Source organism: Lotus japonicus, chromosome 3 (assembly GCF_012489685.1).
Source record: "Lotus japonicus ecotype B-129 chromosome 3, LjGifu_v1.2".
Classification (NCBI taxonomy): domain Eukaryota; kingdom Viridiplantae; phylum Streptophyta; class Magnoliopsida; order Fabales; family Fabaceae; genus Lotus; species Lotus japonicus.
In genome coordinates, this window is record NC_080043.1 from 51,855,658 (window position 1) to 51,867,844 (window position 12,187).

A 12,187-nucleotide genomic window follows, 5' to 3' on the forward strand; every position below is an offset into this window, starting at 1 on the left:
GGGCTTGGGAACCTACTGACAGTATGGGCTCTTAAACAGCTCATCCACTCTAAAGATCCCGATGTGGTGTTTATTTCAGAGACAAAGTTACATGAAGCGGAGGCCCTTCGTCATAGAGGATTGGGGGGTCTTTATAACATTTTCCCAGTTCAATGTGCAGGTCAAGGGAGATCTAGAGCCGGTGGTTTATGCTTATGGTGGCGTAGTGAACTGAAATTGGAGGTAATTAATGCATCTATGAATCATATTTTGTGTAAAATTTTGCATCCTGAGGACCAGACATCTATGTCACTGGTCGGTATTTATGGCTTCCCGGATGATCGTTTAAAAAATGACACTTGGACTCTTGTCCGAAATCTTTTGCCGAATGGCACTGATGCATGCTTAAATATAGGAGATTTTAATGATATCCTCTCTCCGGCTGATAAGCAGGGAGGGGATCCCCCAGATTTTAACCATATTCAGTGGGTTTCTAGTATGTGCAGGGATTCAGGGCTCCATGAGGTGGATTTCTCAGGGGATCGCTTCACTTGGTCAAATAATAGGACTGATCCAGAGACTATCCTAGAGAGGATTGATTATGCTTTAGTAAATGAGGCTTGGGATGCTATGTGGTCGAGAACCTCTGTGACGCATTTTGAGAGACACCAGTCTGACCATAGCCCTATCCTTTTGACATGTGGAGCAAGAAGGGGTAGAAGAGAGCTGAAGAGGACCCACATGTTTCGGTTTGAGGAGATGTGGCTTAGAGAGGGTAAGGAGTGTGCAGAGGTGGTGACTGAGACATGGTGTAATAGGGGGGATCATGTACTGACCAAATTAACAGGGGTGGGGAATGCACTTGATGGTTGGGGAAGAACAAAGTTTGGGGATCTTCCAAAGAGAATCAAGGCTCAGAGGGACCTGCTTCAAGAGTTACAACAGAAAACACAAACTGAGCAGGTTAGACTGGCAACAGTGGAGGCAGGGAAAGAGTTGGACTCGCTCCTGGAACAGGAGGAGGTGTGGTGGGGACAGCGATCTAGAGCGTCCTGGCTTAAGCATGGGGACCGGAACTCGAGGTTTTTTCATCATAAAGCTTCCTAGAGGAAGAAAAGGAATATGATAGAGCTCATCAAGGATGATCGAGGTAGAGAATTTGAGGATGATAAAGATATTTCGAGTGTCCTAATGGACTATTTTACTACACTTTTTGCAACCTCTCACCCTTCGGGGATTGGGGAGGCCACTTCTCTTGTTGCAGGTCGTGTTACTCCTTCTCACTTGGGGATCCTGGCGGAGCCTTTCTCGAAAGAGGAGGTGGAAGAAGCACTTTTTCAGATGCATCCGACGAAGGCCCCATGAGCGGATGGCCTTCCTGCGCTTTTCTATCAGAAATTTTGGCATGTGATTGGAGATGAGGTAGCTGCTTTCTGCTTGCAGATTCTGAGTGGAGATGTATCTCCAGGTATGATAAATCACACTTTATTGGTCCTAATCCCAAAGATAAAAAAGTCTGAGCATGCAACACATTTTAGGCCAATAAGTTTGTGTAATGTTATTTTTAAAATTGTCACTAAGACGATAGCGAATAGACTTAAAGTGATTTTACCAGATCTTATTTGTGAAAACCAGAGTGCCTTTGTACCAGGGCGTTTGATTACTGACAATGCGCTAATTGCATACGAATGTTTTCACTATATGAAAAAAAGAATCTCAGACCGGAATGGCATTATGGCACTAAAATTGGACATGTCCAAAGCGTATGACCGGATCGAATGGTCTTTCCTTGAATCGGTTTTACTTCAGATGGGTTTCCCTGTGAACTGGGTAAGACTCATCATGAATTGTGTCACATCTGTGTCTTTCTCTATTATGCTAAATGGTAATCCGCAGGAAAAGTTTTTCCCTCAAAGAGGACTCAGACAAGGTGACCCATTGTCCCCATATTTGTTTATACTTTGTGGTGAGGTTTTTTCAGCTATGATTGAGAAATCCATGGCTGCATCTGAAATTAGTGGAATAAAAATTAGCCGGCATGCGCCTGTGATATCTCACTTGCTTTTTGCAGATGACAGTGTTTTGTTTGCACGAGCAACTATGGAAGAGGCATAATGCATAAAGAACATTCTTGGCGCTTTTGAGCGTGCTTCTGGACAGCGGATTAATTTTGACAAATCAATGCTTTCTGTGAGCCGAAATGTGCATGATAATTGTAACACCCCGATTTTCGGGTGTCACTTTAGTAACCAAAAATAAACTTTACGCGGAAAACAGGTAATTTTTTTTTCGTTTGATTCCTTAAAGATAAAACGATAGAAAATAAAGACATAACCCAACACTAACTAACCCATATACAAATATATACACATGTACAGCCTCAGCTGTACTCCCACGTCACGCACACTCGCGGTGACTCCAAAGTAGTGTGCCCGTAGGCAAATATATACAGACCCAGAAGTTTGAGTGAGAAAGTGATAAGTACAATCCACTAAGAGAAAGTCGGCCTCAAAATGGCCTAAGCAAAGACCCCTACAGTCCGACTGACTCACTGTGATCCCTCCATAAGAGAACCACACGAAAAGCCATGCATCGGGAACCTACCCTGTCCCAAAAGTAAGACAAATCAGAGCTCTACACAAAATATGACGCCTGCCTAAACCTACCATCCCATTACTGCTCACATAACCGAGTCCACAGCGAACTGAAGACGGCAAGTTGAAGCTCAGCTCCATGCGTCGTAGAACTCTCTCCGTCAGACGTCCACGCTCGTCAGTACGGTCCTCCAACTCGAACCTGATCCCCCCCGAGGGAGAGACCATCGAAACCCAATCCACCGTCGACATCTGGCAGCAGGCCGACCGCCCAAACACAAACATGAAACCAAAGCCAAGGCGCTAGGGTCAACTCACGGAATAGAGTAGATATACACTCAACATGTGATATGGGGTGTAGATATATATATGTTGATATATATATATATATATATATATAAGCAATCCTAGCATGTTATTGGCTCTAACAATGCTTCAATAAATCAAACAGCACACAATTCCAGTCAGAATGAATGTATACATGAAATGCAATCAATATGATCCGGATTGTGACGCGTTCCCGTTCACCACAAGTGAAGCATTCCCGTTCTTCACTATGGATGAACCATTCCCGTTATTCATCCTTGGTGAACCATTCCCGTTATTCACCGTATGATGAACCATTCCCGTTATTCATCATTAATGCATTGGTGAACCATTCCCGTTATTCACCAAAAGATGCACAGGTGAACCATTCCCGTTATTCACCCGATTGATGCAATATGGTTAGCCAAACATCGAATCGTCCTCACCACACAAGCGTTTAGCTCAAACCCAATCTCAAAACAAACCCAAGAGTTAGTGTCGGTCAATACAACACAACTCAGAGTTAGTGTCGGTCAATACAACACAACTCCAACAACCAAAACCCAAGAGTTAGTGTCGGTCAATACAACACAACTCGAATAACAAACCCCAAGAGTTAGTGTCGGTCAATACAACACAACTCGAATAACAAACCCCAAGAGTTAGTGTCGGTCAATACAACACAACTCGAATAACAAGAGTACTAGAGTACCCGGTGACTTTCAATCATCACCGTAGCTCACCTCAATGGCTTTCCCCAAATCCAAAACCCACAACAGAAGTCGACTTTTCCCGTCTTTCGTAAATATTTTCCCCTTCAGTTTTCCTATGCTTAAACGTTAATAAAAATTGTTTCAATTCGAATTAGTCAAGTTATGAGTTTATTTCTCAAAGTCTAAGTTTCCCAAGTCTTTAGTTTTCGAAACTCTATTCATTCTAAATTTTTCCAAAAACCCACCAAAAGCAAATCCCGGGGAAAGTCTAAGGATACGAACAAATGGCTAAGTCTCAAACCCCACATTTGGACTTGCCTAGGGTTGTTCATCCAACCCGAAATATCAAAGATCACCAGATCAATGAATCTCCACTCCGAAGTCGCGTCAAAATGCACAATTCATCAACATCTCAACATCACAAGTTATGTAAAACACCATAACATCAATTCATCAACATAATCAACATCAAAGCAAAACATAAGTCGAGTTTATCGACGCCTATCATGCAGTCATAGCTATTAGTAAGTTGCCCTAACCTCGAGCTGTTCCAGCCTCGCAATCAAAGGTTCCTTCACTCAAATGCTCTGAAGATCCCAAAGTTCCTTCAACTGAACCTCGGAGAAAACAAAGCAGAATCCAAAAAAAATCGATTAGTTCGATCGCAATACAACACATAAACGATAGACAAAGCATTAAAGCTTCAGCATTGTTGGCCGTGGATTGAGGAGAGAGAGGGAGAGGAGATTTTTCGCCGAAACTCGACCGATCTTAGGGCAGTTCGTTCCTACTTCAAGGTACCGAGGTAACTAGCTTGATTCTTACCTCTGATTACTGTTTCTACTGCGTTTCTGTAGTGGTTTCTGTGCTCAAAGTTTTGAGCTTCTTGTAAAACTGTCTGTTTTTCCTGTTTTCTCGCTTGGGTTATCTTCCCTACGTGCCCAAGAGTCTAAAACCTCCGTCAGTATTCGCCGATTGTGATCGAGTTGTCCAAGATCTGAAAAACTGATTCAAAACCCTTTTTGTCGCACATTTCGAAACTTTACTGTCGAAAAGTCGTAATCTGACTTCGTGCCTTTAGGATTTGTTGTCACGGATGTTGTTAGGATCATTGCTGTCAAATTTGTTTTCCGAACTGATAACTTTGAGGTTTTGAGCTTTTATTTTGGACCAAAACGCCCCTGAACAACCGTATTTTGATCCGATCGTCCGAAAATTGTTCCGACAGTTTCTTTGCCTTAGTTTTACCCTAAAACTACCTTGTAAACAGATTTGATCGAAGAAAAAGAGCCGGAGCCCTTTTTCCCTTATGGCCGAGAACTATATCAATAGGGGGAGTTTTTTGTTTTCGAAAACTTGTCTTTTCGTATCCGATTGTTGTATTCTTGAGCTTTAACACTTTGTCTATCGTTTATGAGTTGTATTGTGATCGAGCTAATCGATTTTGTTTGGATTCTGCTTTGTTTTTCTCCGAGGTTCAGTTGAAGGAACTTTGGGATCTTCAGAGCATTTGAGTGAAGGAACTTTTGATTACGAGGCTGGAGCAGCTCGAGGTTAGGGCAACTTACTATTAGCTATGACTGCATGATAGGCGTCGATGAATTCGACCTATGTTTTACTTTGATGTTGATTATGTTGCTGAACTGATGTTGTGATGTTTTACATAACTGATGATGTTGAGATGATTGTTGGATTGTGCGTTTTGACGCGACTTCGGAGTGGAGATTCATTGATCTGGTGATCTTTGATATTTCGGGTTGGATGAACAACCCTAGGCAAGTCCAAACTCAAGGTTTGAGACTTAGCCATTTGTTGTGTACTTAGACTTTCCCCAGGAATTGCTTTTGGTGGGTTTTTGAAAAAAACTTAGAATGGAGCAGATTTTGAAAACTAGAGACTTTGGGAAACTTAGACCTTGAGAAATAAACTCATAATTTGACTAATTCGAATCGAAACAATTTTTGTTAACGTTTAAGCATAGGAAAACTAAAGGGGAAAATAATTTTGAAAGACGGGGAAAAGTCGACTTTTGTTGTGGGTTTTGGAATTGGGGAAAGCCACTGAGGTGAGCTACGGTGATGATTGAAAGTCACCGAGTACTCTAGTACTCTTGTTATTCGAGTTGTGTTGTATTGACCGACACTAACTCTGGGTTTTGACTTTGGGTTTTGTTGTTGGAGTTGTGTTGTATTGACCGACACTAAACTCCCGAGTACTTTAGTACTCGTGTTGTTTGAGTGGTGTTGTATTGACCGACACTAACTCTTGGGGTTTGTTATTCGAGTTGTGTTGTATTGACCGACACTAACTCTTGGGGTATGTTATTCGAGTTGTGTTGTATTGACCGACACTAACTCCGAGTTGTGTTGTATTGACCGACACTAACTCTTGGGTTTTTGATATTGGGTTTTGAGCTAAACAGTTGTGCGGTGAGGACGATTCGATGTTTGGCTAACCATATTGCATCAATCGGGTGAATAACGGGAATGGTTCACCTGTGCATCTCATGGTGAATAACGGGAATGGTTCACCAATGCATTAATGATGAATAACGGGAATGGTTCATCATACAGTGAATAACGGGAATGGTTCACCAATGATGAATAACGGGAATGGTTCATCCATAGTGAAGAACGGGAATGCTTCACTTGTGGCGAACGGGAACGCGTCACAATCCGGATCATATTGATTGCATTTCACGCATACATTCATTCTGACTAGGATTGTGTGCTGTTTGATTTATTGAAGCATTGTTAGAGCCATAACATGCTAGGATTATCTATATGTTTATATAACAACATATATATCTATACCCCATATCACATGTTGAGTGTATATCTACTTTATTCCGTGAGTTGACCCTAGCGCCTTGGCTTTGGTTTCATGTTTGTGTTTGGGCGGTCGGCATGCTGCCAGATGTCGATGGCCGACTGGTTCTCGATGGTCTCTCCCTCGGGGGGGATCAGGTTTGAGTTGGTGGATCGACATGCCCCCACCGCTTGGGTTATCGATGTTGTGGGTCATCGAGCGACGTACCGGGGAAGGGTCATGAAGGACCGGACTGACGAGCGTGGACGTCTGATGAAGGGAGTTCTACGACGCATGGAGTTGAGCTTCAACTTGCCAACTTCAGTTCGCTGTGGACTTGGTGCTGGGAGGGTAGGTTTAGGCAGGCGTCATGTTTTGGGTAGAGCTCTGATTCGTTTTGCTTTTGGGACAGGGTAGGTTCCCGACGCATGACTTTTTGTGTGGTTCTCTTACTGAGGAATCACATTGAGTTAGTCGGACCATAGGGGGTTTTGCTTAGGCCATTTTGAGACCGACTTTCTACTGGTGGATTGTAATTACAACTTTCTCACTCAAGCTTCTGGGTCTGTATATATTTGCCTACGGGCACACTACTTTGGAGTCACTGCGAGTGCGCGTGACGGGAGAGTGCAGCTGAGGCTGTACATGTGTATATATTTGTATACTGGTTAGTTAGTGTTGGGTTATGTCTTTATTCTCTATTGCTTGATTTAAAAGGAATCAAACGAAAAAAAAAAATTACCTGTTTTCCGCGTAAAGTTTATTTTTGGTTACTAAAGTGGCACCCGGAAATCGGGGTGTTACATTGTGGTATCAGAGCTTAGTCGAGTCTTTTGGGAGTCTTTGGGGAATAGGTCTTCTGTGCTAGGTTGTGTGACTCTACAAAGAGTGAAAATTGATTGTCTGCAGAGCGACTTTCGCTCTAATTGTTTGCGTTACCACTTAACCATATTGGATGGTTTGTCTAGTGCTACCTTATGGTTAGTACTAATTGGACGTTTGATGAGACATAGGACGGTGGACCTTAACCGAATGGCAGAGGCAATAGCTACACTGATCGAGGCAATGATGAACCAGGCTGCGGAAGACGCTTATATGCGCGTTGAAGAGGCTGCACGTGAGCATCACCAACGACTGATGGCAACGGCGATGTATCAACAAAGAGGAATTAACCGAACAGGAGCTGGGGGACCAATGAGGTCAGGTTCCCAAGCCTACAACAGAAGGGAGAGCTACTATCAGTGGGGACCGTATCAGCGTCCCGAGAGAAGAGACCTTATCTCAAGAGCGTACAAACCAACGACTGCTGATACTGGAGGGAAGCCAGTTGGCGACAAAGGTGTGACTTGTTTTCGTTGCGGAAAGTTTGGGCATTTTGCTAACAAGTGCTCAGGGATTGGACGAAGATGCTTCAAGTGTGACCGAGAGGGGCATCTAGCTGTGAACTGCAAGACACTCCAGGGGGAACGTCTAACGGTAAGATGAAAGGGAATGATGCTACCGGAGGGACAGGAAACAAGATTTCGGGAAAAACAGTGTTGTGTTACAGGTGCAGGAAAGTGGGGCACTACAGTAACAAGTGTCCAGACGGGGGATCTCTATGCTTCAACTGTGGGGAAAGCGGGCACTATGCCAGTAGGTGCAAGATCAAGGAAAGTCTATGCTTCAATTGCAACCAACCGGGACATTTCTCCAGAGATTGTAAGGCACCCAAGGGCGAATCATCAGGGCATGCTGGGAAAGGAAAACAACTTGCTGCAAAGGAAGAGGTTTACACCAAGGAGGGTGCAAGAGCTGAGGAGTTGAACGAGGAAGAACGTGGGAACGATGGTAATATTTTAACTGTCTTCTTATTCTAGGATAACTTACTCTTTTATCTTCGAAACGAGTGTGACGCGCCTAACTTGTATTTACTACTTAGACTATGATCTTATGATTATTATTCCTAGTAGGACCTTATTCGAAGTTGCTCTTGATTTAACTATAGAAGTTACACGAGGTCTAGAATAGCACGCTGAGCTAGGAAGTTGTTTTATCGATACGTCGATAAGGAAGCTAGGATCTCAGGGAAACTCCTTATGGGTACGATACGTAGGATTTTAGAGCGTTTAGTTTTGAAGCGGAGTCGTTAAAGGATCTTTCGGCAAGAGGGATTCATTCGACCAAGTGTTTCACCATGGGGAGCGCCAGTGCTTTTAGTCAAGAAGAAAGACGGGAAGTTGAGATTATGTGTGGACTATCGACAACTAAACAAGGCGACGATCAAGAACAGATACCCGTTACCGAGGATAGATGATTTGATGGATCAATTACGAGGGACTGCCGTATTTTCCAAGATAGACTTGAAGTCAGGTTATCATCAGATCAGAGTGAAGGCTGAGGATATACCAAAGACTGCATTCAGGACACGTTAAGGACACTACGAGTACCTAGTGATGCCGTTTGGAGGGATGAATGTACCTGCTGTTTTCATGGATTACATGAACCGCATCTTTCATGAATTCTTAGATCGGTTTGTGGTGGTGTTTATTGATGACATACTGATATATTCAAAGGACGCTAAGGAACATGAAGAGCATTTGCGCCAAGTTTTGCAAGTGTTGAGGGAGAAAAAGCTGTATGCGAACCCTTCCAAGTGTGAATTCTGGCTGGAGGAAGTTAATTTCTTAGGCCATGTTATCTCAAAGGAAGGCATAGCTGTGGATCCAGCGAAAGTGGAGACTGTTTTGGCTTGGGAGCAACCGAAGACAGTGACAGAAATCAGAAGTTTTGTGGGCTTAGCTGGATATTATAGACGCTTCATTGAGGGATTTGCCAAGATTGTTGGACCTTTGACTCAACTGACGAGGAAGGATCATCCTTTTGCATGGACTGAGGCGTGTGAATCAAGTTTTCAGACACTGAAGGAACGTTTGACGACGTCACTTGTGCTTATTTTGCCACAACTGGAGGAACCTTATGAAGTTTATTGTGATGCTTCGCATCAAGGCTTGGGATGTAATATCAGGATATTTGTGACTACTGGAGGATAGGAACTCATTGTCTGCTCCAGTGGGTTTTTCTAAATTTCCACCTTCGATGTATTAGGCCTGATCAACCTAATATTGAGGGGGTGATATTCGGAATCACAGCTGGTCATGGACTTTGATAGGAGGATGTGTAAGATGAATTTGAATCGATCGAGGATTAGTCTCGGGTTTGGGAGGAAAGTTCGTGTTAAGTAATTGATTTTCCTTGGGAAGGAGTTGTAGCTTTAAGAAATGAATATTCATTTAAGAAGTGTTGAAGAGTTAAAGGATATTGGTGGTCCAAACTTAGTGAAGGTTTGGATTTTAAGCCAAATGATTTTATCCCAAACGCGTGAGACATGAAGTCTTGTCAGGTTCTGATCGAGAGGCTAAGTGTTGGATTGATTGGAGGATGATTAAGTTACAGAAAGAAAAATGTTAGTATTAAGATGAATACCTGAGGTTGTTATATTTGAACAAGTTTCGTAGAGTTTAAGAGTCAATGGAACTTTGTTATGGATTTTGATGATGCATATTACGGATAACAAGTGAATTTTTGCTAAGTTGAATGAGAATCCTAGAGTTAAGATTGACTTCGGGAGTTGAAAATCATGTACGAATAAGAGATTTAGTGGTGTTGGCAGGTTACGATAGTAGTTAAATCTCAGAAGGTTGAAGGATCGGATGATAAAATGACTAGTTAAGACCCTTGAGGTATAGTTATGATTTGATCTTCTAGAGGATAAGTCTCGATTTATACGAAGTGTTAGGGATTTCAGTAAGTGTAAATTGGTTGGAGTGAGGAAAGTTTTGAGGACGAAGACGATAATAATGGATTGTTAGATATTAAGAGGAGGATTAGCTTATAAGTTGTTGATAAGTTAATGTTAAAGGGAATGAGTCTTGTGATGCACAAGGTATTAAGACTCAAGTCGAGTTTTAATTCGAATAGTGACTAAGTAGAAGTTTGATTTCTCGGTGTGCGTAAAGATAGTTACGAAGTTGGAGGTGTTTTAATGGACTAGCGGTTTCCAAGGGGACAATTCGTCTAGGAGTTATCGAACGGACAAGTGGAGTTTTGGACTGTAGATGAAGATCACGAGGCCAAGTTGAGTATTTACTTTGAAATGACAGAGAGACACCGAGTTTAAGAAGAATTACGGACGACCAAAGGTAAAGAAGCAAGTGGTTAAGATTGTGCGACTGCACGGAGTGCCAACTAGTATTATTTCAAACGGAGACCCGACACAAGTGGTCGACCCGGACAACATAGAGCTGAAGGATGATATGTCTTTTGAGACGCCGCAGGTCAGCATTGAGGATAGAAGACTGAAACAATCAAACGGAAAGCAGATTGTTTTAGTGAAAGTGATATGGAACAACGATACGGGAGACGCTACATGGGAATTGGAAGACAAGATCAAGGAACTGTATCCCGGACTTTTCGCAGAACTCTGAGTTTCGAGGACGAAACTTTCTTTTTGGAGGGGAGTATTGTAAGACCTGGATTTACAGAACAAGTTAATTTCCGACTCACGCGTGGAATCAGTGTAAGCGTGACAGGAGTTTGATGTTTGAGAAAGATCAATGAAGAAGAAAGTTCAGGAATTGCTTGAGGAATGTTGCGTAGTCGCTGTAGGAATTAGTGCGAGTCGTCTGCACACCTGCCTTATGGCAAGCGTGTCCAGAATAGCTTTAGAGCAACGTTTTAAGTGAGATTTCGAATCCTTGGAAAATTTAAAGATTCTCTTTATTTTTCCTTTGACCAGTGTTTCATTTCGGAACCCTGGACTGTACGCACGATAGTATTCACTTTTCGAAAGTCCGACGACGTTAATTTCTTTGCTTCGAAACCCTAGATTCGAGCGATGGATGAAGACTTTTTCTATTCGGGACTTCTAACGAAGTTTCCGTCCGCGTTGCCAGATTCGTTTCGACGTTTCCAATCTTTCTTCAGAACAAAGTTTTGTCATCTGACCATCATAGCAAAAAGTAGTTTTTCGGGACAGATTAACTTACACCGCTTTTGGGATTTTAGATATCGTTTTTCCCAAATGTCAGAGATTTGTTTTGAGTTCTGGAATTCTGTCGCCAGAATCTCTCTTAGAATTCATCGGTGAATGTGCTGCAAAAATCAGAATCGCGAAATTTTCATTTTTCCGCGATTTCACCTACCTATAAATAGTCGAAAAAGCAAAATATCTTCCATTTCTTCCCATTGTTGGCCGTGGATTAAGGAGAGAGAGGGAGAGGAGATTTTTCGCCGAAACTCGACCGATCTTCGCGCAGTTTGTTCCTACTTCAAGGTACCGAGGTAACTAGCTTGATTCTTACCTCTGATTACTGTTTTTACTGCGTTTCTGTAGTCGTTTCTGTGCTCAAAGTTTTGAGCTTCTTGTAAAACTGTCCGTTTTTCCTGTTTTCTCGCTTGGGTTATCTTCCCTACGTGCCCAAGAGTCTAAAACCTCCGTCAGTATTCGCCGATTGTGATCGAGTTGTCCAAGATCTGAAAAACTGATTCAAAACCCTTTTTGTCGCACATTTCGAAACTTTACTGTCGAAAAGTCGTAATCTGACTTCGTGCCTTTAGGATTTGTTGTCACGGATGTTGTTAGGATCATTGCTGTCAAATTTGTTTTCCGAACTGATAACTTTGAGGTTTTTAGCTTTTATTTTGGACCAAAACGCCCCTGAACAGCCGTATTTTGATCCGATCGTCCGAAAATTGTTCCGACAGTTTCTTTGCCTTAGTTTTACCCTAAAACTACCTTGTAAACAG